Source organism: Cryptotermes secundus, unplaced genomic scaffold (assembly GCF_002891405.2).
Source record: "Cryptotermes secundus unplaced genomic scaffold, Csec_1.0 scaffold844, whole genome shotgun sequence".
In the NCBI taxonomy this organism is placed as follows: Eukaryota; Metazoa; Arthropoda; class Insecta; order Blattodea; family Kalotermitidae; genus Cryptotermes; species Cryptotermes secundus.
Genome location: NW_019732381.1, coordinates 163,425 through 189,012, shown reverse-complemented (window position 1 = coordinate 189,012; position 25,588 = coordinate 163,425). Strand labels below are relative to the sequence as shown.

The following is a 25,588-nucleotide window of genomic DNA, read 5'->3' as shown; positions in this document are numbered from 1 at the left end:
TAGTGCGGTTGGAAGGATTAGGTCAATTGAAAAATTCCACCTCATCGGGATTCGATCCCGCAACCTTCCGGCTTGTAGCACAGTGCCTCAACCAACTACTCTACTGCGTGTCCCAATAATAATACTTATTATTATTATTGCTGACGCTGCTGTTTTTGTTAGTGTTGTTCAGAAACTGTTACCGTACTATCCTGAACAGTGCTATCTTATTTTGAGAAGAGAACACAGATTTCATATGTCTGGAAAAAAAAAAGTTGCCGAGAAAAATATTTCGACACAGAGACAACAAAGTGGACAAACTGAGATACTACACAACGACGAGCTTTGTGGTTTATATGGGCCAAGTAGCATTGTTAGACTTATCAAATCAAGAGGCTTGAAATGTATATCAAATTTCGATATGGGTGCTGTGGCATTTTTCCTTTTGATGGGTTTTGGAAATTGGAGGGCGCCGCGACGGAAGCACCGCTTCTGGCAGCTCCTTTGTCCTTCCTCTGCTGCAGTCATGCGTTGAGTGCCATCTTGCAACTACTCGCTGGTTGTTGCTACGGCCGTAGTCTTAGAACTCATCTGCGCTGTGTTTATCGTTACCTCCTCCCCTTCAGCAGGCGTTAAGCTGAGTGGTTGCGAGGGCTGAAGGACTTGTCTTGGAAGCCAGCAGTCACCAGGTGGTGCTGGCTACCACAGTGTTTTTTTTTCGAACTCATCTGCTCTGAAACAGCGAGCTTCTCAGAACCTCAGCTTCCACAAAAAGTTACCTACCTTAAACATGCCTTATTGATCCAAAAACTAAAGAGGTCTGAAAATTTTGCATTTCCCAATCAGATGAAGTTGTTACGCGATTTTGCCCTTGAAACGCAAATAGTATTTTTGACTGTTCCTTGATGTACACGAGCATAGCGTGGGTATCGGGCCGACGTACTTTTGGTTTATTGCTTGCCTTAGCTGTCAGCTCTCCTATTTCCAAAGCTCTGCCTTCCTGTCTAAAACAGCCAAAATTCTAGGGAAAGATGCGGGTGGCTGCAACCTCTTCACACAAAAAGAATAAGCCTACTCCACGTTCTAGGGCCAAGAATGCGACTGTCTCCTTTATCCAAGCTTACGACATACAGCTTACAACTTAGTAGTTTTAAATATTCATTATAACGCGACTAATTACAACGAACGGTTACAGTACCCATTACAGAACGGCCACATCCAATTACTTAAGCACAGGGACAAATTCACCTTACCTTATGGAATCAGTTTGTCAGAGAGATGGATAGAACTGGATGAAGACCGTGTCCAGTGGCGGAAGATTTTCATATTAGCGGTGCTGAACCTTTGGGTCCTGTTAAGGCAGACAAGTTAACCAGACACTGCAAGGGCCTTAATACTAATCCTCTTCACTCAGGTATGAGTATGAATTCACGAGAATGAATATTATGATTATGATAATCCGAAGTCTCATACTTGAGTACTAATATTTCTGAGGCGCATAGTGACCCCATCTTCAGGGTGGAAGTACCGTCTTGGCATTCCCGATAGTGTTGCCTCCACGCAGATTCATGTTTCGTTCTTCTGCATTACGATATCGCAGTGTGGCAGGTGGGTACCTGCATTTCGGATAAACACACTATCTCTGTCTTAGGTAACACAATTTTTGTCTCAGTGCGTAAATTCTGCCTCGCGGGCTTCTTGGTTATGTAGTAGCGCCATGCCCTGTTCGGAACTGTACCTAAAAATTCGTATTTTGTATTCTTCTCTCGATAATTCTAAGGTGATTAAGTAAGAAAGGATATGATTGGCGGGATACATATAGAGCATGGTGAAGGTGATACGTGCATAAAGAAATTTCGTCACAAAATATGAAAGAAGATTCAATTTGCAAGACGTAAGTGTGGATGGGAGGATAATATTAAAATGGATCTTAGACAAGCAGGGTTCTAGGACCTCGACTGAACTGAAGTAGCTCACTGTAACGGCCAGTGACAGGCTTTGATGAACACGGTATTGAATCTTCTGGTTCAATAAGAGCAAGGAGTTTCTTAGTGTAACCAACTACAACCTTTTCATAAAAATCTAGATCCACGGAATTAGTAGAATTCTTGATGCAATTTTATGTCTTCCTCGTATACAAGGATCAAACACTTAGAAGTCATATTGAAGCAATTGTATTGTCACGCGTCTGCATGACTATAAACAGGGTTTGGATTGGCTAGGGGATTTCTTGAACTCTTAAAGATCGAAATTACACGTAACTACAGCGCTATCGTTAATTCACACAATTCACAGTTCACCACAGCATGCACTAAGTCTTCGCAGCCTGCTGTGTCGTCACATGCTCTCTGGTAATGGCTTCCAACGACGCAGCTTCGTCGACTTCCGTGTTCACGCCCTTAAAGGCCGGCGACTGTCTCACAACTAACTCGGTGTTGCTACGCAACGACTCGATTCTCTAGATATAGCTTCCGCACGGACCCAACAGAAAATATTTTTTCTTGCAGTTGCGATATTACGAAGTCACGCAGCCACATGGGCGGACAACACAGAAAACACGGCTTCCAACATTTATATTCTTGCGTGAATAGCTGTTGCTACGCTAACGTGAAGTCTCTCTATTAAACTTATAGACAGACTATAATGACATACAGGCGCAGATATGACACCAGAGGAAAGGGCAATAGTGGAAAAATTGGCATAAACAAACTACTTTAACTTCTGAACCAAGTGAATAAAAGGGCCTCGGAACACACAATCCTGACAGAATAAAAGACGCTATAAAATTAATTAGGTGCTCATGTGGAATAAAGTTCCCGGATTCTCTGGAACACGAGAAATCTCAGCGAGAAGAGACGGCCCCGGTCCCAAATTCGAACCGTGTCTTTCGGATACAGATACCGCATCTCTGTTAGCACTTTGTATTGAACTCCTTTGCGCTCTGGCAGGACATGCTGTATAGCAATTTCTTTGCTCAGACAGAGTGAGCTTGTACAGAGGAAAGTAACAGCAGACACTGACCTGGACTTCGTAATCACATCTGCTGGCATCGTCTGCAGTGTGGAAGGCAGGGAGTGGCATCTGTCGAAACGTTATCAGAAACTTAAAAGAGCAGCACAGCGCTGCTAACCGACAATCTGCACCTGTGACGACTTGGTCGCTGATGCCAGAACGTGAGAGGTTCGTCATAACGAAAGGCAAGTGAACGACTCGTCATCTAAAAACAGTTTTGCCGGTTCTCTCAAGGTCGAGTTTAACCTCAACGCCGAAACACGTGTGCTGGTATGCATACTGGCACATAACAGCTCAAAGACTCACTGGCTCAGGTTAAAAGACGTATTCTTAACCTTGGTGCCAAATAGAGTTGAGTGACCAGATTCACGCTCCGGCTGCTTTATTCCGTGACAAAGATAATATCTGATTGAGAATAAATGCATCGCTCAAAAAATTGCGTCGAAAATCAGATATTATATGGAAAGGTGGAATGAGAAACATGAATTAGGTACATGCTTTTTGTACAAAAGAGAATCGTATCAGCAGTTAAGATGGTAGAGTTTGTTAGTGACAGAATGCCCTACATGATACCAAGAGGTCGCTAGTATGAGATCGTCGTTCTGAATGTTCATGCCCCAACTGAAGATATAATTGATGATGTGAGGGACCGGTTCTAAGAGAGAACTAGGACATGTAATTGATAATTTTCCTAAAAACAATATTAAATTATGTTAGAAGATTTCAATGCCAAAGTAGGTAGGGAAGACATTTTCAAACCAATACTTGGAAATGAGAGTTTGCACGAAATTAGTAATGACAATGGAATTAGAGTAACAAACTTTGCCACATCCAAAAAATTGTCAGAAGTACAATGTTCCAACATCGTAATATTCATAAACTTACTTGGATATCTCCCGACGGAAAGACAATAAAATCGACCATATTTTGATAATCTTTTTTATTGCTAGTGGGGTGGGACTAAGTCCCTTGTACTTCAGCCACTTCTGGCCTATTGTACCAGCCCCAGATGATAGGTGATGGTGACTGTGGACCAGTTGGTGGAATGAACATTGGCAGGAGAAACCGAAGTGATCGGAGAAAACCTGCCCCAGCCTCACTTTGTCCACCACAAATCCCACTTGACCAGAGCCGGGATCGAACCCGGGCCGCCGCGGTTTGAAGCCAGCGACTAACCGCTTGAGCTATGGCACGGCCCTATTTTGAGAGATAGGAGACGGCATTCAAGTATACTTGATGTCCGATCCTTCAGGCAGCATATTGTGATACTGACCACTATCTGGTGGTGGCAAAGGTCTTCCTTGACAATATTTTCGTAGGAGTTTCGAGCGAATATTCGTGAAACACACGTCACCACTGGGACTCCTGATATCCGACCTCTTGATACAAGCGTACCTATAGTTGTAACTCACATTCCGTTTTCATCTCCCTCAAAATAAACGCGTTCGGTTAAACAGAATATTAAACCGAATTATGGAAGCATGTTTGCAAGTCTCTTCCTGCACATAATTCAGAGTGTTTTCATTCATAACTTCATTTATAAACATGAAAACAGCATGAAAATTTAACAGGATATAAGAAGCGTACTGGAATATTCATACAGATGTGTCCCTCGTGAAAAGTCTCTGGTCCCTCCCGCATGTTCAAGACCGGTTACACTTTTAATTAACACAATGAGAAAATCAAATAGTCGGGGAAGGTTCATCTACTGCCTACATTTTCTTCACCCCTCATCATTTTAAGACCACACAGATTGTACTCAGGGTAGATTCGTTCACCGCCTACAGTTTCGTCATCCCTCATCATTACAAAGCCCTCAATTCAAACTTCCTGCTAACATGTAAGATTTGAGGCTTTCACGGCGGTGACTATGAAGAAAGCAGTCTTCTGGGATTTGGCACCGTGTATATGTGGTGTTAACCGACGTTTCGGAGGAACGTATCGCCCCCATCTTCAGGGTTGAAGAAAAAGTTTAAGAAATCTGCAAGCGACAACACCGTGAGAAACGGTAACGGTGTTGTCGCTTGCAGATTTCTTAAACTTTTTCTTCAACCCTGAAGATGGGGGCGATACGTTCCTCCGAAACGTCGGTTAACACCACATATACACGGTGCCAAATCCCAGAAGACTGCTTTCTTTCCTGCTAACATGGTTGGAATGAAAGTAAATTGTCTCGTTGTTGCTGTTTTGGTATTCTACGTTTCTGTTGAACTGTCACAAACATTCTGCTAACGTTTTATTTTCGCTTTCGGCAATCCAAAGACTTTACTATGATTATTCTACAAGGGAACTACTTTACTGGACTTACGTTCCCTCAACGGTGACTGTGAAGAGTTCTATGTTTTGATATGTAACGCCATGTATTCTGCTAGAAGTTTACCGATGTTTAGAAGGATCATACTACCTCCATCTTCAAGGTCAGAGAATAAGCAAAGCAAGAAATTTGTGATCATAATTACTGGGTTTTCGGACTTTTTCTATCTCCGGTATTCTAGAAAACGTTTCGGAAAAGGGATCTGTTTCTGTCCTCAGTTGAGTGAGGAAGGAGACACCTACTTTTTTGGACAGTGATTGAGGTTAGCTCTTTCTAAGGGACCCAACAGAGTAGGCATCTCCCACCATTCACCTGATGACGGAAACAGATCCAGTTTCTGAAACGCTGCTTCCTAGTTTCTAGAATACCGGACAAAGGACCAAGTCCAAAAACTCAGTAATTCTGGGTCATAACTCTTTAGTATCTAAGCATTCCGTGGCTTGAAGAATGCCGTCTTCTGGGATGTGGCGTCGTGCGGAGGAACGTCGGTTTACACAAGATCCGCAAGGCGCCACATCCCAGAAGACGGCATTCTTCATAGTCACCGCCGTGAAACCTCTTATCTTGCAATCTGTGGCTTGCTTGCCACCTGCTTTTCTTCCTGGCTACTTGCTTGTCTCACTATTCGACCCTGAAGTTGGAGTTGATGTGTTCCTCCTAATCTTCGATGAACTTCTACCTGGCTATACAGTGTTACATCCAAGAATACAGAATTCCTATGACTACTTCAAATTTTATAATACTTAGGTTATCAAAACAATCCATATTCACCACAAAGTCTTGAGGATGTAGCACCGTGTTCATACTCCAGCGGAGTACACATATTTTACAGTTTCTCAGCTGTTCAGTCCAAGAAGAAGCAAGTCTTCTCATAGGAACTGGCTGTGTGTAGCCTGCATACTATTATAGAGCTCCTTACAAAGGGTAACGGCATTTGAGAACAAGGTGGTGAAGCGAGTATTTTAACCTAAGAAAGAGGAAACGTAAGAAGGGTGGAAACACATGAAATATGGACAAAACGAGGAAGTTCGCATAATGTGGTTAGGATAATTCATAAAGGAGGATGACATGAACGAGACATGTAGAAAAAATGGGGAAGTGGGATTTGCGTATTTTGTTTTGACTGGAAAATCTCAAAGAAAAATGAAACTTTGGAGACCTAATGCAGATGGTAAGATCTTAGACAAATGGGATGTGAAGCAGAGAACTGAATGAAGTGGCTCAAAACATGTTCTGCTTTTGTGAATACAGTTATGAGCAGCCTCCCGCCTTTACAGAAGCAGAGAATTTGTTGATGATATCCGTGCATCATTGAGCTGTTTGTTATCATCATCACCATTATTATAGTGCGAAGGCATGAAGCTCTGAGTTCCGAATGCAGCCCGTCACCTGTGCTGGAAGGCACGCCTCTGTAGGGCTGTAGCTCAGCCTCTGTGCAAGACAGTACAAGTGTACAGGAAACTGGGCAAATAAAGTAAAACGCTGAAGGAAGACATGACGACGGAAATGAATGAAAGGTTTTGCCATGTTTCCAACCGCAGAGCTTCCTATGGTTGCAAACTGAAACACACCCATGTCAAGGGTCTCCTTACGAGATTTGTCTGCTCTGCATTCAGTGACTAGCCGATCACAGTGGCCGCGTGGTACAAGGCATGAACCGTTTTCGCTTGCTCGATAACTAGGACCATGGGTTCGAATCTCCTTGCGGGGAATCGAAATGCGACTCCTCGGCTGAGCTATCCCGGCTCACTTTTTTGAAATGCTCGCAATACAGATTATAATAAAATGACTTTGTAATGTGCCCTGTCACCTTACAGATTTCAGACCTCAAGCTACGACAACTCGTCAATCGCCATCTTTGTTCCCATAACCGCAACGCCATATTTTTCATCTGCCTAAATAAATGCTTTCATTATGTTTGCTTTGTTTTCACAGACCTACCGCACTATGTCAAATGGCGGTAGCGTTGCTTCCACCTCGGAAGCCGTCCAGTGACCGCACTGGTACACTACCACTAACAGCATGATGTCCATACCGACTTTACGAAAATGAGTCTATTTAGCGAGTGCAGTAGTGACATCTGTATTTGAATCTGGAGACGGGAAGACAGACAAATGGAGGCGACTGACGGATATATGTCCGATCTCCAAAAGTCGGCGTCGAGGCCAGAATTTGATGCCGCCTGCTCTTGTCGTATCAGACTCCAGATAATTAAGAGTGTCTTGATAAAACTGCTGCAACAGAGGAAATAAAATTCTCTGAATTAATAGCATTCGCGGATACACAACTGGAACGTTTTGGCCATAAAAGTTTTATTTCGTGGGCATAAACGTCGCCATCTGCCCGCCAGACAACAACGAAAATGCGAGTCTGTGGGTGCCTACCAAAAAACTAGCACTTTGAAAATCGAAACATTATTTGACGCTCTAAAACTAGAAGTTCTTCAACAATCATATGAGTCGTATTTTCTTTGAAATTCAGCAGTCTAGCAACAATCACTAACTCATGGAACTGAGCCCTTCTTGAGAAGCTGCATTTGTGTAGCTACTGAAGAACTTCCCAGCATTTTTATGGAACCCGAAGGTTCATTACCGTATTCACAAGAGCCTTCCACTGGTCCCTATCCTGAACCAGATCAATCCAATCCATATCATCCCATCCTGTCTCTCCAAGATCCATTTTAATATTGTTCACCTACCGTCTTAATCTTCAAAGTGGTCTCTTTCCTTCTGACTTTCCCACCAATATCCTATATGCATTCCTCTTCTACCATTTCGTGCTACATGTCCTGCCCATCTCATCCGTCTAGCAACACTTAATATGTCAATAGCAGCTTCGTTACCCATTTCTGAATGTAATTTACACTATTTCAGCCACGTCAGGTTTGTAAGATATTTTCTCAAAGCTTGGTATAGTAGCCATATTTTTAATTGTCAGTATATAAATAATATATCTGCACTATGTGTAGGTGTGTTTGTGGGTCAGTCACAGTATTACGTTCCGTACACCTAGCGCCGCATTAAAGCCGACAGCTAATTGTACATTTCGCGCAACCACAATGCTAATGCTTTGCATTGGAAAAAGTCATCTCGCTAAAATTTAAAACTTTTCAAAGACAATGTATGCACCCGACACTGAGTGCCGCTAGTGTCTTTCCCACCACACGAGTACGCACGGCAACCATGTTCGTATTATTGGTGACAGAAAATTAAAAAGCATAAAAATTGAGGGAGGGGTACTTCTACTCGCATATGTTCAGACATTTAATTCGGTTGAATAATTATTAGGGGGAAGAAACACGGACGTGGTTACACCACACGCCCATCTTTCGTCGTCAGAGTGGAAGAGCGGTCTAAACATACTCTTACTTGTATCGGTGTTCTGTCTTCTTGTTACTACTACTACTACTACTACTACTACTACTAGGCGAAGCGCTATTGCGTCCAGCTTGGCACTGAAGACAATCTGCATCAGACAAAGCAGAATCGCGTTGCAAAAAATTCTATGTGAATGAAACCCCCCCACTATCAGGAAAAGTCTGACCAATCCAGCCACACCTTCTGGTACGGCCACGATGTTACACATTATCCCAACAAAACAATGGGAGCGACGGGCGATGCGTACATTTTCCAGAACCAATACCATTAAAACAATCTTCAACAAATTACAATCAATTCCATACTCCTGCCCTCGGGGTACCGAGTGCTCTTTACCCGAGCGGCCGGGAGTTAAAGCTAACCATTCACGTCCAACTACGTTCTGAGGCTAAGAATGCGGGCAGCAATACCCCCATGGCGTAGTTCTTAATTAAACACAAGAGCAATTTGTACCCCGTTTAAAGCGTAAAGGTACTGCTTTGTCTGCATAGCCTACCGCATCGTAATATCACAGGACACTTCTGTAGCAAGTTTGTTAATTTTCATCCATCCTATCTGCATGACCAGGGACATTTATTTATTTTGGAATAAGATAACTTTTACCATTAAGCTTTGAACCTATGCCCAATACCCAATTTGGGGGCTCACTGCCGTTGAAATATTGATAACCGTAATAAGAACGCAACGATGGAACTAGAATGTGTAAAGAGAAAATGTGGTGGGGAGAAGAGCAGTATAACAGAGAGGAGTGTCTTATTGTGAGGAAGGGAGGGGAGTCTAGACCACAAGGGATACAGCACTTCCCCATATTCCGTGCTTGGGGACAAAAATGTGTTATGTGGACTGCGGCTCATGGCTAGGCTTTCATAATTTTTATACATCTGCAGTGTGTCTCATTGATGCGGCGTCCTCTCTGGCTATAGGACCGGTCTGTCCTTTGTTAAAAGCCATAATCTTAGTCCTTGTCCGCTGCACATACTTATATTTTCATGTTTGCATACATTGTACAAAGTAACAATACTTTCAATATTATATTTAAGCATCCTGTTGCACTCTACACGATAAATGATACAAACTCCGTCCTAAGTGCAAACAATATACATTTATATGTCTTTGATCTTGTTCTTTCTACACTACATGTTTCGGCCTCTATCGGCCATCATCAGGTGTATACTCTTAACGTTGCTGCCACACTGAACCCAGTCTAAAACTTAACATTTAAAAACACAATGTCACGTTCTTCGTATTATCAACATCTACATCGTTGATGTGTGTCTGGTATGTAGATTATGTTGCACACGTCAAACTCGATATTCTTGTAGTAGCACTCTAAAAATCTTTAGTTATGATGTTTTTAAAATCTTTTAAAATTTACTCTAAATTTAAAATTTAAAATTTAGAGTAAATTTGCTGTCTGCTGAGCAGACAGCACACGTAGTACAGACAAGCAGCGGCATTCACACAAGAAGACTACATTAAATAACACCTGTACAGTGTGAAAACAAGAACTAGCCGCTCCAGCACTTAGACATAGGGCGAGTAACCCTAAGAATTTTAAATTTTAAATTTAAAATTTAGAGAAAATTTTAAAAGATTTTAAAAACATCATAACTAAAGATTTTTAGAGTGCTACTACAAGAATATCGAGTTTGACGTGTGCAACATAATCTACATACCAGACACATATCAACGATGTAGATGTTGATAATACGAAGAACGTGACATTGTGTTTTTAAATGTTAAGTTTTAGACTGGGTTCAGTGTGGCAGCAACGTTAAGAGTATACACCTGATGATGGCCGATAGAGGCCGAAACATGTAGTGTAGAAAGAACAAGATCAAAGACATATAAATGTATATTGTTTGCACTTAGGACGGAGTTTGTATCATTTAACAATACTTTCGTTTCATTTGCATGCATATGTGCAAATTATACGAGTCCATACTTGTACAGCAGAGTGTATCGTATTTTCCGTACCTTACAACATACGGCGGAGCACGCGGTAGCATATAATTGGTTGAGGCACTATGCTACAAGCCGGAAGGTCGTAGGTTCATATCCTGATGGCGTCATTGGATTTTTCAATTGGCCTAATCCTTCCAGCCGCACTGTGGCCATGGGATCGACTCAACTTCTAACAGAAATGAGTACCAGGAATCTTCACAGGGTGTGAAGGGCGGCCGGCGCGTAAGGCTGACAACGTCACCGGCATCTGTGAGCCGATTGTCTACAGAAAATGTGGAAGCCTCGACGTCTCAAAACCCTATGGGCCTTCACGGACTGTTACAGGGACAGCTTTACCTTTTATAATACACGTCAGCTTAGTCGCTTGAAGACGTTGAGAGAAGAGTCGTGGGTACTTATGAAGCCAGCAGCATGGTACGTCAGCGTCGTGTATGCAATTGGCCCAGGATCTGAGTGATGCTTAGCAGCCTGAGTGTGTGAATGAATTGCTTATTCACATTAAGATGGTAAGGTCTGTAATCAGTTGTGTACAAGGGCCGCGGAATTTGGATTCTTTGATTGATTGAGGGGCATAATCTGAAGATATAATTTGGGAGCGAGGAATTTGGATTCTTTGATTGATTGAGGGGCATAATCTGAAGATATAATTTGGGAGCGAGGAATTTGGATTCTTTGATTGATTGAGGGGCATAATCTGAAGATATAATTTGGGAGCGAGGAATTTGGATTCTTTGATTGATTGAGGGGCATAATCTGAAGATATAACTTTGGAGCCTGAACGCTAAGAGGAAAAGAGAGAGTGATAGAGAGGAGTATGAAGTATAGCAGAAGAGTAGGTGAAAGTGAAAAATCATGGGAGAAGTAAGAAGCTTTATTGTCGAATTGTTTCAACGTATAAAATTCGGTCGGTACGGACCACGCTGAACACACTGCAATGTGTCAGAGAGATATAAATCAATAATGTGAACAGCCCTATGTTACTGCGCATGCGTAAAGGAGCACACATATTTTCCATACCTCAGTGATAATGACAGATACAAGTATCATGGAGCACAGGGTCAGAAAGTGCACACCCGTTTTTTTTTCTCTAAACTTTCATTACATTAAAGAAGTGCTGGGCCGAAGGCAGTGACCGCGGTGTCCAAAGCATGAACTGTCTTCGGGCGCTCAAACACTGGGTTCATGGGTTCGATTCCGCTCGAGGCATGAATGTTTGTGCGCGTTTATTCTGTGTTCGTGTTGTTGTGTGTATAGACAGCGGCCTTGCGACGGGCTGATCCCCTGTCCAAGGAATCTGATAAAGCTCTCAAGGTCCACAAGGGCTAGAGCCATAGATAGATAGAAAAAGTGTGGGAAATAAAAGTTTTAGATCTTAATGGCCAAAAATTCTGCCTTCTGCTAATTTTCTTTATATGCCGATTTGTTTCATGAAATATCCATGTCCGTGTCCAATTCATTACGAAAGTAGGCGATCAGTACGTTACCACGCTAAATTCGCCTAACAGTTTTTAATGTGAACTCAATACGAAATATCCTCAAAATCAATCCAGTATCTTCGGACATTAAACATTCATTCTCCCACAACCTCCCCACTACATACGTTCACTTTATGAAATTTGTTCAAAGACCACATGATAATATTAACTGACCTCTGCTTCATCTACTGATTGGTAGTCTTCAAGGGTTGCAAGTCACTTGTTTGTTTGGAAATCACCCCTTATCACTGCTATGGAAGTTCTGCTTGTGGTCTGCGGGTTTTGGCGTCACCTAACGCGGTAGATCTACTTGTCGTCATGTATATGTAACACAATCCTCTCAGTTTCCGTTTGTTCCTTTTCTAACGAACGAGCACAGCGACCGATTCCTAAAGAAAGGAGAGGAATTACATATACACAGCTCTATGTTAGCTCTCATATCATGTTCTCACTTCCCCTCATTCTCCTGCAAGGATCGCCGTCATTACTGGGGACAGTTTTTAAATGGCTGACTCTACAGAGAAGGATTAGTGCACCGAGTGACTGGCGTGACAGAGGACCGCTTGTGTGTATATGTCTGCTGCCTGGGCATAATACAGCTCACCGGATACAATTTCAAACCCACTTTGGAACTCCACGAGGAAGTATAATTTGAGGAATATTGTGACACTTCTCTGTAGTATCTTGCAATGTAGATAATACCTCATATTTGTAGGTTGAATGGTGTGCTTATTTGGTTAATTAATGTAGCAACGTCTGAACTCATGGACGCTGTATGTGATGATCAAATCTGTGAAACACCTTACTGTCACAGTTGTTTGTAAAAATAGTCAGTGATCAGCAGAGGGAAGAAGTGATGGTTCTTCGGTGTTTTCTTGTCAGATGTTGGACTCATTTCGTAATCGGCTAATGATAACACCATTGACTGAAAGGCACGAGAAAAGTGACTGGCTTCCCCCACCTACAAGCATAACTCCAGGAGAGGTAAGTAAATAGGTATAACGGCACTACAGCGGTTGCCTGAACAGAACTTCGGCGTAGTATTGGCCTAAGTATTGTAAAGAGAAGCTGTGTTTGAAATATGTACTGGCCGGGTGTATCAGTCTTACAGAAATCTTCCACAGTGACCAGGCGTTATTCAGCAGCTGTGTACCAGCACACGCATTGTACTCGTAAAAAGAGTTCGGGTCGAAAACAGCAAGGCGGCAATTTCCTGGCACAGAATTGTACACAGTAGATAGGGGTTTATTTGTAGTTTAGTTTACGAACCTGCCAGTAATTCGAATTGTATACTGTCGAATGATGGATTATAGCGAGTAATGAACTGGAATGGACGTGGAATGAAGCGGTCGTGACCAACCTACTACTTGCTTCACGGATCGAGGAAAGCGACGAAACGCCTCACGCTCGTGTCGCAATTCGAACCGGGGATCTCCGGAATGCAGGCGTTATCGCTTTAGCTAAGCTTTTCGGTGGCCAAATGTCAAATACTAGCCATACTGGCACAGAAACTGTAGACAGTGGTCAGGTGTCAAACAGCGGCCGCTACTGGCACAGAAACTGTAGACAGTGGTCAGGTGTCAAACAGTAGCCGCTACTGGCACAGAAACTGTAGACAGTGGTCAGGTGTCAAACAGTAGCCGCTACTGGCACAGAAACTGTAGATAGTGGTCAGGTGTCAAACAGTAGCCGCTACTGGCACAGAAACTGTAGACAGTGGTCAGGTGTCAAACAGTAGCCGCTACTGGCACAGAAAATGTAAACTGGTCAGGTCTAAAATTGTAACCAAGCATGAGAGGGATTTCTTCTGTTACATTCATCGAGTTCTAGGAGCATACAGTAATGCTCATAAATTTACTTAGTGGCCATGAATCATATATTGTCTGCGCACCCGCACAAAATCTGTATCAGTAACGAGCTGATAAGAGTCTTATGTTATTTAACAAAGCTGTTTCAAGTGGAGAGATGTGGGAGGTATAATGAGACATTATGATGATATGAGAAGGAGCGAGGAAGACCTCGCAGACACTAATTGTTCCGCTGTCATTCAAAGCAGGTACAAGTTTCATTACTAACCACTGAGCTAATCTGCTTACTTTATTTTAGGTATGAACAGTTCCTGGTGAAAGTCAATAAGGCATTCCGTAAAAACGATTGCTTCCCCAGTAAGAGAGGAACCAGGGAACAATCAGAGAGGCAATTAGTCCAACTACCCGTCAGATAGACAGGCTGTCGGTCAGTTAAAGCGTTTCGCTGACTGTTAATTGCTGGTATTTGGTAAGAGGTTAATTCGATACGCAACTATTGAACGTCTTGAAGTGCTTTTAGGGAACAATCGTGAGGAGTTTCAGAATCCCTTCTTGGTGAGCCATCTGGCCACTACTACTTTTGGAACAGGGTGTTTCTTCCAGCCGCACAGATGTTAATGTTTACTCCCTTGTTATTAACTTCGCCCTCCCGAACAGTGACAGTAATCCCATGTGTCATGCTGGGTTGTCTAAATACTGAAGGTCACAGTTGTGATACTGCAGTGTCATACAGTGGTTACCAGTTACCATTCTATACGTACTATACTCGTACTATACGAGTAACTGTTTGTCATCCCGCTATATGCCCTGGCAGCCTTACCGCCGTCCGTGAGCCGACTATCCAGAAAATGTGGGAGCCTCACAACCCTGTGGGCTTCCACGGCCTCTTTCAGGGACAACTTTACCCTTACCTTTAATCCGCTATATGCCAAGAAATCAACGCTGAATTTTTGCAGGATTTGAGTTTCGAGCGGTGGTTACGAAGAGTCCTGCTCCTCAGATGTAACGCCGTGTGGGCCGTTGAAAGTCAAAGGTGGCTCAACGGACTAGAAGGCGACATATCCCAGAAGATATGACTTTTCAATGAGGAACTTCTTTATTACATTATTTTATAATGCTATATCAACTCGCAGCCGGCCATTGTGACCGTGAGGTCTAAGGCATGAACTCTCTTCGCCCGCTCAAACACTGGGGTCGTGGATTCGTATCCCACTCGAGGCATGTATGTCATTGTGCGTTTATTCTGTGTTTTTGTTGTTCTGTGTGTAGCTAGAGGCCTTGCGACGGGCTGATCCCCCGTCCAAGGATTCCTATCGAATGCGTACAGATTAAGAAACTGAGAAAGCTGCCAGGGCCCAATAAGGGGCTGTAGATTCCCACCGCGGCGGCCCGGGTCAGGTCATGTGGGATTTGTGGCGAACAAAGTGGAACTGTGGCAGGTTTTCTCCGAGTATTTCGGCTTCCCCTCGCACTTCACTGAGTGCTCCACAGTCATCATCTATCATCTGGGGCTGGTACAGTAGTCCAAACAGTGGCCCCAGTACGAAGTGGACTCCGTTTCACCCCATAAGGAGTAAAGGGGCTGTAGAGCCATAATAGAATAGAATATCATCTCCCGAGTTTACGCGCAATCGAATGAGAAGTAGGATAATTGGCAGGCCTTCTTATTAGGCCTACTCGTGGACATATAGTCGAAGAGAGAGTCATGATCGATTTTAAGTTACAATTCTTATATTCGTCTCTAATAGCGGAGAACGTACTTCCCTCTTGTAACTCAGAGTCATGATGAGATACAGATCGTGCAGTTCACTATGAAGTTCTGCTATACGCGTCAGTGCATTATTCACCACCTTTTAATATTTTAACCGTGTGAATGGGGCCACCTGACCGTCAGTGATGCGGTTGTCGTGCGCTGGTTCTACTGTTCTTACAATCAAGTGGCCGCTGACAGTCGCCACTGGACTGTAGAATGGTACCAATAAATACTAGATTTCTTAAAATTTGTGTCACAATAATTATCGTAAAAAAGAAAAAGACTGAGGAGAGGGTACAAATATAACGATGCAAAGTCAAAGGGCAAACAATTTTAATTTAACTGGAAAGTCATGTTGGCAGCATTAAAAAAAAATGTTAGTGATGTTCCCTCAATTGGACCCAGAAAATTTTCATTGTCTTCTAAGCAGTGATTTTGACATGCGTGCGTCATTGATAGAGTGCCCCTAGCGACATCTGCAGTATGTCATCCGGATTTGTGGTTAGATTGCGAAAACTAGTGACGTTTAGGGGCAAGTGACAGTTCAGTATTGCGATAAAACTGTAAGGGGACACTTCACGATGGGTGGAACATCAGAATCATCAGTGTGAATTTCGATTTAGTGGATCCACCACTGATGAGATGTCAGATACTGAAAGCAAAAGGAAGGTGCAACAGGAGAATACAGCAGCTGTTTAATAACTTCAAGAAATCCTGTAATTCTGTTAAGAGGGAAGTACTGTTCCCCTGCAGCACTGTCATTAAACTGAAACTGTAGTCGCTCAGCTAGCCATAAAATTCTCTGCCTCAATAAAATCGGTTTAAGCCGTAGGTAGCACACACTATATTACGATACACAAATTATATATGAAACTGCTTCAGTGTGACAGAGTGCAGTGTGATTCTGTGTTGGGATTTTTTACAGAAGATGTGTACTTGCAATGAATGAAAACTATTGCCAATTTGTTATGAAAAATTACTAAGAATGTGTTTGGAAAATACAGTATGAAGTACTGAAGTATAAAAAAAGCTGGAACCCCTTTTCTATATTAGAATAGAGTCACCCTTCTCGAACAGCTCGACCTTTCAGGATTGTGAAAATGGGTGTAGCAGCCCTGGGGCCAGATGTGGAAGTTTTGTGTGACGCGAATGTAAACAGTATCCTGGCGTCTGGGAGGATGAAGTAGATGAGAACGGGGCAGGAGACTCGAAATTACTGCCACTAAATGCTGCCCATTATCGCATTACTGAAGTCTGATTTCTCGTGTCTTTTTTTAATTTAAAGGAGGTATACATGGCTTCGGTGAACGGAGAAGTTCATGGAGGTAGGCCTAGGCCCACTGGGGCTGTAGTGCCAAGAAAAAAAAATACATGGCTTCGAATGGAAGGTCGATTGTAAATGATAAATTATGAACGTATCCAAACGCTTTCCGAGAGGAATGACCAAGATCTACCAACACAGTATGTACAGTCTTAACTAAACTGCATATAGCAATCATTTCTGTGAAGCTACTACCTCTCAGATGGTTCAGAAATTCTCCACTTTTCGTGGAACACTGCCTGCTCGCAAAGCCACCACCACTACACCCTAATCATGTGCCAGATGGATACAATCCACAACCTTATTCTTTAGTGTACATTTTTTATTCCTCCGTCTACTGCTATGTCTCCCAAGTGATCTCTCCCCTTTTGGTTTCTCGGATTGCTGTATGCATTTCTCATCTTCACCACACATTGCGCACATCCCGTCCAACTCAGTGACCCTGATTTATTCTCTCTAATAATGTTCTATGAAAGCAGGCCTATAAAGAACCCATCACAGTCGTCGCGCTGTCTAAGGCATGAACAGCCTTCGTCCACTCGAACATTGGCATCGTGGGTTCGAATCCCACTCGAAGCATGGATATCTGTGTGCGTTTATTCTGCGTTTGTATTGTTTCGTGTGTAGATAGCGGCCTTGCGACGGACTGATCCCCCGTCCAAGGAGTTTTACCGAATGTGTATAGATTAAGAAACTGAAAAAGCGGCAAAGGTACACAAGGGCTGCACAGCCTTAGATAGACAGACATATAAAAGTATGAAATCCCTTTTTTCATATTGTAAAATGGAGGCGTTTCTAGGAAACGAATTGGCAAATACTTTGTTGAGGAGAGATTGATTCCTGGAGACCAACTCGTTGTGGAACACGTTTTCCATGAACACGAAAATGAGAAGTTGTAAACAGTTGGAAACCAGACCGTTGCTACAAAATTAACACATGTTTCTGCAACAACGGTAAGCACAGTATAACAGAGGAACTGTTGGGGGTGGTGACTTACATGCCGTCCTCCCCGAAGTTACAAAGGAGAGACAGTAATTGATTCGTCATTCGCGATTCGTAGGTGAGTCGTAAGTCCTTCATAAAGCAGAAGTGAGTGACTCGTAAATGAGAACCAAGTCAGTCACAGTCGCAGTCTAGCAGAATGGAGCGAGTATTGAGCAGTCATTGTTGTGAGCTGTCGTGGTTGACTGCATAGACGGTGTCAATAAATCCAGTCATCCAATCCAGAACCCGTTATTAGTAGTCACGGAACCCCGGACACGTGACAGTTTATTACTCACTTCGCCAGTTACTTCCTCACCGTCTTACAGTGCATACATTTATTCACCTTACTCTTCTCTCTTGCACTACATGTTTCAGCACAAAAGTGCCATCTTCAGGTGCTTTTCGATGTACGTCAAACTACTTCACTGCATGCCCTGTTGTCTAAATCCTGAACAGTTTTAATATTTTAATATTTTTAATATTTAAAATTTATCAATATATATGACGAATATATATTTTAGTATAAAGACAACAGGGCATGCAATGAAGTAGTTTGACGTACATCGAAGAGCACCTGAAGATGGCACTTTTGTGCTGAAACATGTAGTGCAAGAGAGAAGAGTAAGGTGAATAAATGTATGCACTGTAAGACGGTTAGAGTAAATCATGGACATAAATCAGTGCAACAGGACGCTAAAATATAACATTACTTCCTCACTCTTAGGAACAAATATGCTCTTTAACGATTAACACGTTTGGTATAAAAGTAACATAGGCGTCCAGCATAAGTATGAACACCAATTTACCATTAAGTACGGCTATTCAGTTTCTTTATAACTTTTTCTTTACAAGCTGTGGTATCCGCAGGTCGACTAGAGGCCTGTGAATAGATTTTTTTCAAAACTTCGAATTCTACACTTGCATAAAATCACCCAGTGATATTTGAAAATAGCAGGCCTACATACAAATTAACTCCCACACGACATGTTAAAGGCTTACAGAGATATATTGGAAATGATCATTCCTCACTCGCTCCTCCCTTCCGCCAAGTATACTGTGATAATATTGCTTTTGTACAACAGGGCTGGATTCGAGTCTAGTGTCAAAATACAGAAAACTGATACGGTATCATAATAATTTATGCAACATAAAGTTATCTCACAATGGTTATAATCGCCAGCTTGTCATCATTTGCTAACCTTCTCGGACATTTTCACGAAATGCGAAATCACGCGAAGCTTCTGGCAGCGCAGCTACATGGTGCAGCAGTATCTGAAAGGATCAGAGTTCATTTCCATAAAACTGTTGATCTAAAATCGTGACAGGTCCAAGCTGTGCATTTCAGAAACGCCTGAAGGGAGATACCATAGCCCGGAGAAACTGAAAGAGGAGAGCTCTATTTTCTGGGATATACCGCCGTGCAGTCTGCTGAAAATCAACAGAAGTGTCAGGAAAACATGTCGCCTCCATCTTCAGGGTTGATGACTAAACCAAGCAAAGTTGGCTGTTTGCTTCATGCTTGGCTTAATCTTCAGTCCTGATGACGGAAGTGACATGCTCCTCCGAGAGATCCATTGACTTTAATCGGAATACAAGGAGCTATATCCTAGAAGACACAGCTCTTCATAACCACCTCTTTTAACCTTAAATCCAGTTTACTAATGAAATACTAATGGCTACGGAATGCTGACAGACTTTAAGCTTAACTGAAAGACCACAGCTAGATGCTTGTAAGGCTGCTGGTCTATAAGCAAACGCAAAGAAAAAGATATTGTGGCGTATTTACTAAATGCAAGAACTGTTGAGCCATAGAAACAGCCGTTGCTAAGTAACACACGTACGCAAGAATGGAACAACTGGATTATGCAATCTGTTTCTAGGCAACGGCTTGGTAAACACATTTCCGCGTATCGGACCGTGCTATGCAACGCAGTAACGTCATCAACAATAAAGACTGTGTTTTCCGTAGGGTCTGTGCAGAGTGCTTATAAGGGAAGTAAATTCAGTTGTTGAGAGTACAAGGACGAGAATGGAGCGTGTCCTTAGTGAATTGAGAAGATTAATTGAGCAGAGATTAGGACAGTAGAGAGTGACTGAAGGTGAAATAACAAGACTTCATAGTGATTTGAAATGCCAGGAGCCAAAGACTGAGAATTCTAGTGCGTGTGCAACGGTGAACTGAATGTTTGTAAAATGAGTGTAATTAATAGAGAACTTATAACCGAATTGCAAATAAGTCCAATCATCCGATCGAGAACGTACTCCCATACACGTGACAATATGCTCACATCTTCTCACTAGAATGAAGGATAAAAATGAAAGAATAGCGGATAAGTCATCTCAGTATATGACAAAAGTTAAAATACTTGAGAACAACAGCAATGGATCAAATCACTGCCACAAAGAACTTAAGAGCAGATTAAATTCGAGGAAAGCTACCATTCAGTATAGAATTCTTATCTTCCCTTTTTTCCTTTGCACTACAGCCCCAGTGGGCCTAGGCCTACCTACATGAACTCCGTTCACTTCGGTTTTTCTAGATCTTACACATATGATAGGACTCCTTGGGCGAGTGATCAGCTCGTCGCAAGGCCTCTACCTGTAGACAAACACAGAAAAACGCACACAAACATCCATGCCCTGAGTGGGATTCCAACCCACGATCCCGGCTTCCGAGCGAACGAAGACAGTGCATGCCTTAGACCGCTCGGCTACCGTGACCGGCTCTTATCTTCCCTTACCCTAAGTAAAAAGCTAACTGAAATTCCTGGAGTGTTGTAGCCTTACCTGTTGTTTCACATCGAGTGCGAAACTCGGCGTCTTACCCTACGAGGAATACAGGCTGAGGGTGTTAGGGAACAAGGTTCTGAGTAGAATATTTGGACAAACGGAAGGATCTAATGGGGAGCTTCATGATTGACACGCCTCACCGCATATTCTTAGGGTGGGGCATCTTACACGCGTACGGCAGATGAGAAATGTGTACACTAATTTACTCGGAAAACTTGAGTGCAAGATTCCAGTTGGTAGACCAAAGCACAGATGAGAGGGTAATAGTAAAACTAATTTTAAGGAAATAAGGTGTAACGGTATGGCCTGCATTTGTGTGTTGGCTGGCTCTTGTAAACAAGGCAATGGATCTTTTGGTTGGACAAAAGACATGAAATGCCTTAATCAACTGAACGAATATCGACATCTCAAGAAGAATTATGCTCCTTGCAGTTATGCAGATTGGAAACGTAGAGCTACTTCACTGGTTCTGCTGTTGAAGTAAAGCAATTGCAGTTTCCGTTTACTTCCAAAGCCTGGATCGATCGAAACGGTCGATTTCGGTTTCGGTTGTAATAAATAATAGCAGAAAAGCTACTGAGGCTTCTGTCGTTACAGAGTTACTACTGGCTATTTTTTGTATCCCGGGATCGATTCCCGGCGCTACCAGATTTTCTGAGAAGTAGTAGGTCTTGAACGGGGTCCACTCAGCCTTGTGAGGATAACTGGGGAGCTATTTGAAGGAAATAGCGGATCCGGTCTGGAAAACCTAAATTAACGGCCGTGGGGATCCGTTGCCCTGACCACACGACACCCTCAATGCGCTAAAGTTGGCACTAACTTCGTGACAAGCGGCGGTCGCTCGGTCGGTATAGTTCGCTTGCGGACTGAAGCCACCGAGTTTGTTTTTTGTATTTATATTCCTGTTTATCGTACTGCGAGGCAACAGCGAAATTGTGGTCTTAGAATGTGACAGTGGGTCTGATGACAGTTCCGTTCATCACATTTCCCTGATGACAGGAGACCAAGAAGAATGCGAAAGCCAGCTATCGAGTTCGAACATCATCAGTTATGAATGAAAGAATAAAACGAGGAAACCATACAGTGGCGCTTAAATGAGTCACAAATGCTGTCCTATGTGTAATCTTACTGGGAAACTGCTGAAAGTTGTTGTAAGTCTCCGAATGATAAAACGTTTACTGAAAATAAACTATCTAAGAAATTTTATAGGAAGGGATGCCTGGGATGTTAGGCTAAGGTACCTCCATAACAAATATCGGTTGTCAATAACACATCTCCAGCTCAAGGACTGCATTGCAGTGCCTTCAACCAATATCGGAAATCATTCTGCGTAACTTGCAACAGAAAATTTCCAAGGGGCTTGGCAGGGATAGCTCAGGCGGTATAGCGACGAGCTGCTGACCGGGGTTCGATTCCCAGCAAGGGCAAAGAGATTTTCTGTACGTCACAGCATCCAGAAAGGCTCTGGGGCTCACTAAGAACCCTATTCAATGGGTACTGCGGGATATTTCCCCGCGGGAAATACTTGGCCAGGGTGTGAATCTAACCACTCACCTCCATCTAGTGCCGAGGTCAAGAATAATGGATCTGTACCTTCACTCCAACATGTCTTCATGGCTTAGTGATTAATTAATTAAGGCGACAACCTTACCTTTAGCTTTTATCTATAAATTATCAGAAAATCGGGCTCATTATGACACATGTTAGAGTGCTACCATGAAAAAAGAGGAACAGCAATGATGGTTTCCTAGAAAACAGTTCGCTAACCAATTCTCTGAAGCTGTTTTAGAAGTAGGTCGTGAGTAAAACAAGCAAACGTACTGAAGTCTGACGATCAACGGAAATCTGTTTGGCAATGTAGATCAGCACAATTAAGGCACACGGGAAAAAAATGGGACGTTAAAAAAAAGAATAAACAACCACATACAGCCTGTGCAAACATGGACGTGTGGTCCTCGACGTTTGTTTTCGCAAGCTTAGATGCGGCAACACACATGCGACAGGTGAGAAATGCATTAAAAATTTAGTTGCAAAACCTGATTGGATTAGAACAGTTGGAAGATGTAGGTGTGGAAGGATAATATTAAAAGTTATTCTGATATAAATAGTGCGTGAAGATGTGGACTTTTTTCATCTGGCTGAGAACGGGCTAGTCGCGGGCTCTTTAAAGGCGGTAATGAACCATCGGGTTTCCTAAACGGAGGACAGTTTGACTACCTGAGCGACTATTAGCTTTTCAAGAAGGATTCTGCATTAACACTTGTCTTCCCACGTGGATTGAGACGAGTTTCCACACGTTGGTATACACGCTTTTGCGCATGTAGACTTACATGCTTTCTCAAAGTAGGTTTATGAGCTTTTGCACGCATGGATTTACGTGTCTTTCCTCACGTGGATTTCCGTGTTTTCGCCCACGAGAATCAAAGGTTGTTTGCACACGTGTGATTATACTTGTGTGCACACGAAAATATCCACGTGTTCGTGAACATGAGGGTACGCGTGTTTGCAGACATGTATTTACACATTTATAAAAACGTGGATTAACACGTGTATGTACATGTAATGCTAACTTGTTTGCACACGTTGATTTAAATGAATTTGCACTTGTCGATTTATAAGTGATTTGCGTATTTTTTAAGTCAAGGATTTACCCATGTTTGTACACGTTCATTTACACGTCTTTGCACAAGTTATTTTATATTTTTTGCCTACATGTCAATTCACGTGCTTGCATGCGTGTTTTTAAATTTCTTTGCTCACGTGTCTCTACACTTTAAGCACACGTGGATTTACACGTTTTCGCACACGTGTGGTTATACATTTCTGCACATGTGGATTCAGACAACTTACCGCGCGTGGATTTGCGTTTTTTTTGCACACATTGATATACAGGATTCCACACATGTATATTTTAACTCCTCTGTACACGTGTGGAGAAACATTTATGCACACATGGATTTATATGTGTTTCCACGCGAGAAGTTGCACGTTCTCTCACGTTAACACGTGTTTGTATACGTGGGTTTACAGTTTTACGCACGTGCATTAACAATTGTTTACCCACGTGGATTTACACGTATCTTCACACGAGTATTTAAACGCGTGTTTGTACATATGGATTTTAACTCTTTTGCACTTATGTGTTTACACATTCGTACACATGTGGATTTATATGTTTCCACATGTGGAGTTACATGTCTTCACACGAGGACTTACACGATTTTGCACAGGATTAGACATCTGGTGACGAAATCACCTTATAAGCTATCGAAGGACAAACAGCGACCCTGCCCCGAGTTGAACCAGGCACTCTTATTTCCCGTTAAGTTAAGCTGCAGAGAAGGAAGAAAAAAAAAGTGAAGGAGGAAGAAAAGGGACAGAGACAGAAAATAAAAAAGAAAAATCCATGGCTGTAGACGAGTTAATATGCTATAATCTGAACATTAACTTGCAGAAAATCCTCTGTTAAGAGGAGCAGATTGAGATGTAATGGGCACACCGCCCCCTCCCGCTGAATGAATAGAAAATACTGGAGTAGAGGGTGCGGTTGTCTTTACAGTTTGGATAAGAGGTATTCAGCAAGTGTGTGGGAATGAAGCCCACCTGGGGCACAGACATGCTGATGGGTAATAGTGTCTTTTGGTGAACTGAGCTCCATTCTTATGTTTTCTAACCGAGAAACTTGTGGATTGAGAAGTAATGGAGTTCCCAATGCGAATAAAATATAGTGTTATAATACAGATTTCAGTCACTATTGGAACACTACGTGGAATGCCGATATACAGCCGGTTTAAAGAATACAGTTAAGCGCACACGAAACTGGGGGGAGGGGGGGGTGTACATATCCCTAACAGTTTCACTGGAATCTGCTCTCTACACAGAACCATTCATTTGAATGAGTTCAGTTGTAATCCCCGATGGGTTGGTTTGGCGTTGGATTATATGGATATTCACTGGCTCGATTCCACGAGCATTACAGATGGCTACAACAGCTGAATCGAGTTACCAACTACTCATCTGTAATGCAGGCAGAAAAACGTACTGTACAAAGACACAAGGCACTGTCGGACTGTCGCTCTAAACTGACGACAAATGTAATCCTTAATAGCGTAGTCGGTATAGCGACTGGTTACGGGCTGGACGACCGAGGGGTCGGAGCTCGAGTCTCGGTAATTCCAAGAATTTTCTCTTCTCCACAGACCGGCTCTGGGGCCCACCAATCCTCCTATCTAGTGGGTACCGGGGGGGGAGGGTCTTTCCCCGGGGGTAAAGCGGCCGGATCGTGAAGCTGAGCATTCATCTCCAACTAGTTCCGAGGTCAAGAAAATGCGGATCTATACATCCACTCCCCCATACGCCTTCATGGCGTAGTGCTTAATTAGTTAAGTACAGGGACAACTTTACCTTTTACATTTCTGATCCTACAAACGAGATGGATCGCTTTGAAACTTATCCTGTATCTTAGGTAATATCAGGTAAAAGAAATATGACCTATCATTTGGCGCTTGAATCGAACTCTTCGCGACATCTTGCAGAATTAATATATACGTAAAATACCATGGGGATATAAAACTAAATAGCTATGTCTGTCTGCTGAAAAGGGTTAAAAGTAACACGATTTATAGATATTGTATTACAGCGTCATGTGCTGTATTTCCAGTTGTATTTATTTCCGTCGGCACAACTTCTGTATATATACACTACACGTTAATTACCTAATAAATGTTTCGCTCTTCCCTCCATCATCACTCATGCATAATCACTGCTGCCTGCACTGTTTACCCCTTCCATTGGGCAATGTTTACAGTGG

The 25,588-nt window shown here is 42.6% G+C and overlaps 1 protein-coding gene across 2 annotated transcripts in view; it reads left to right on the top strand.

The window, feature by feature from the left end:
- LOC111867646 (G-protein coupled receptor moody) overlaps nt 1-25,588 on the top strand; it is a 209,558-nt gene that overhangs the window by 23,466 nt on the left and 160,504 nt on the right. The window contains exon 1 of one of the 2 annotated variants that reach the window (XM_023857661.2): nt 12,666-13,106. The exons of the other annotated variant lie outside the window; for it this stretch is intronic. The gene's annotated coding sequence lies outside the window, so the exon portion shown is untranslated. Of the gene's footprint in view, nt 1-12,665; nt 13,107-25,588 lie in introns of those variants that run through there. 2 annotated transcript variants of the gene reach the window in all.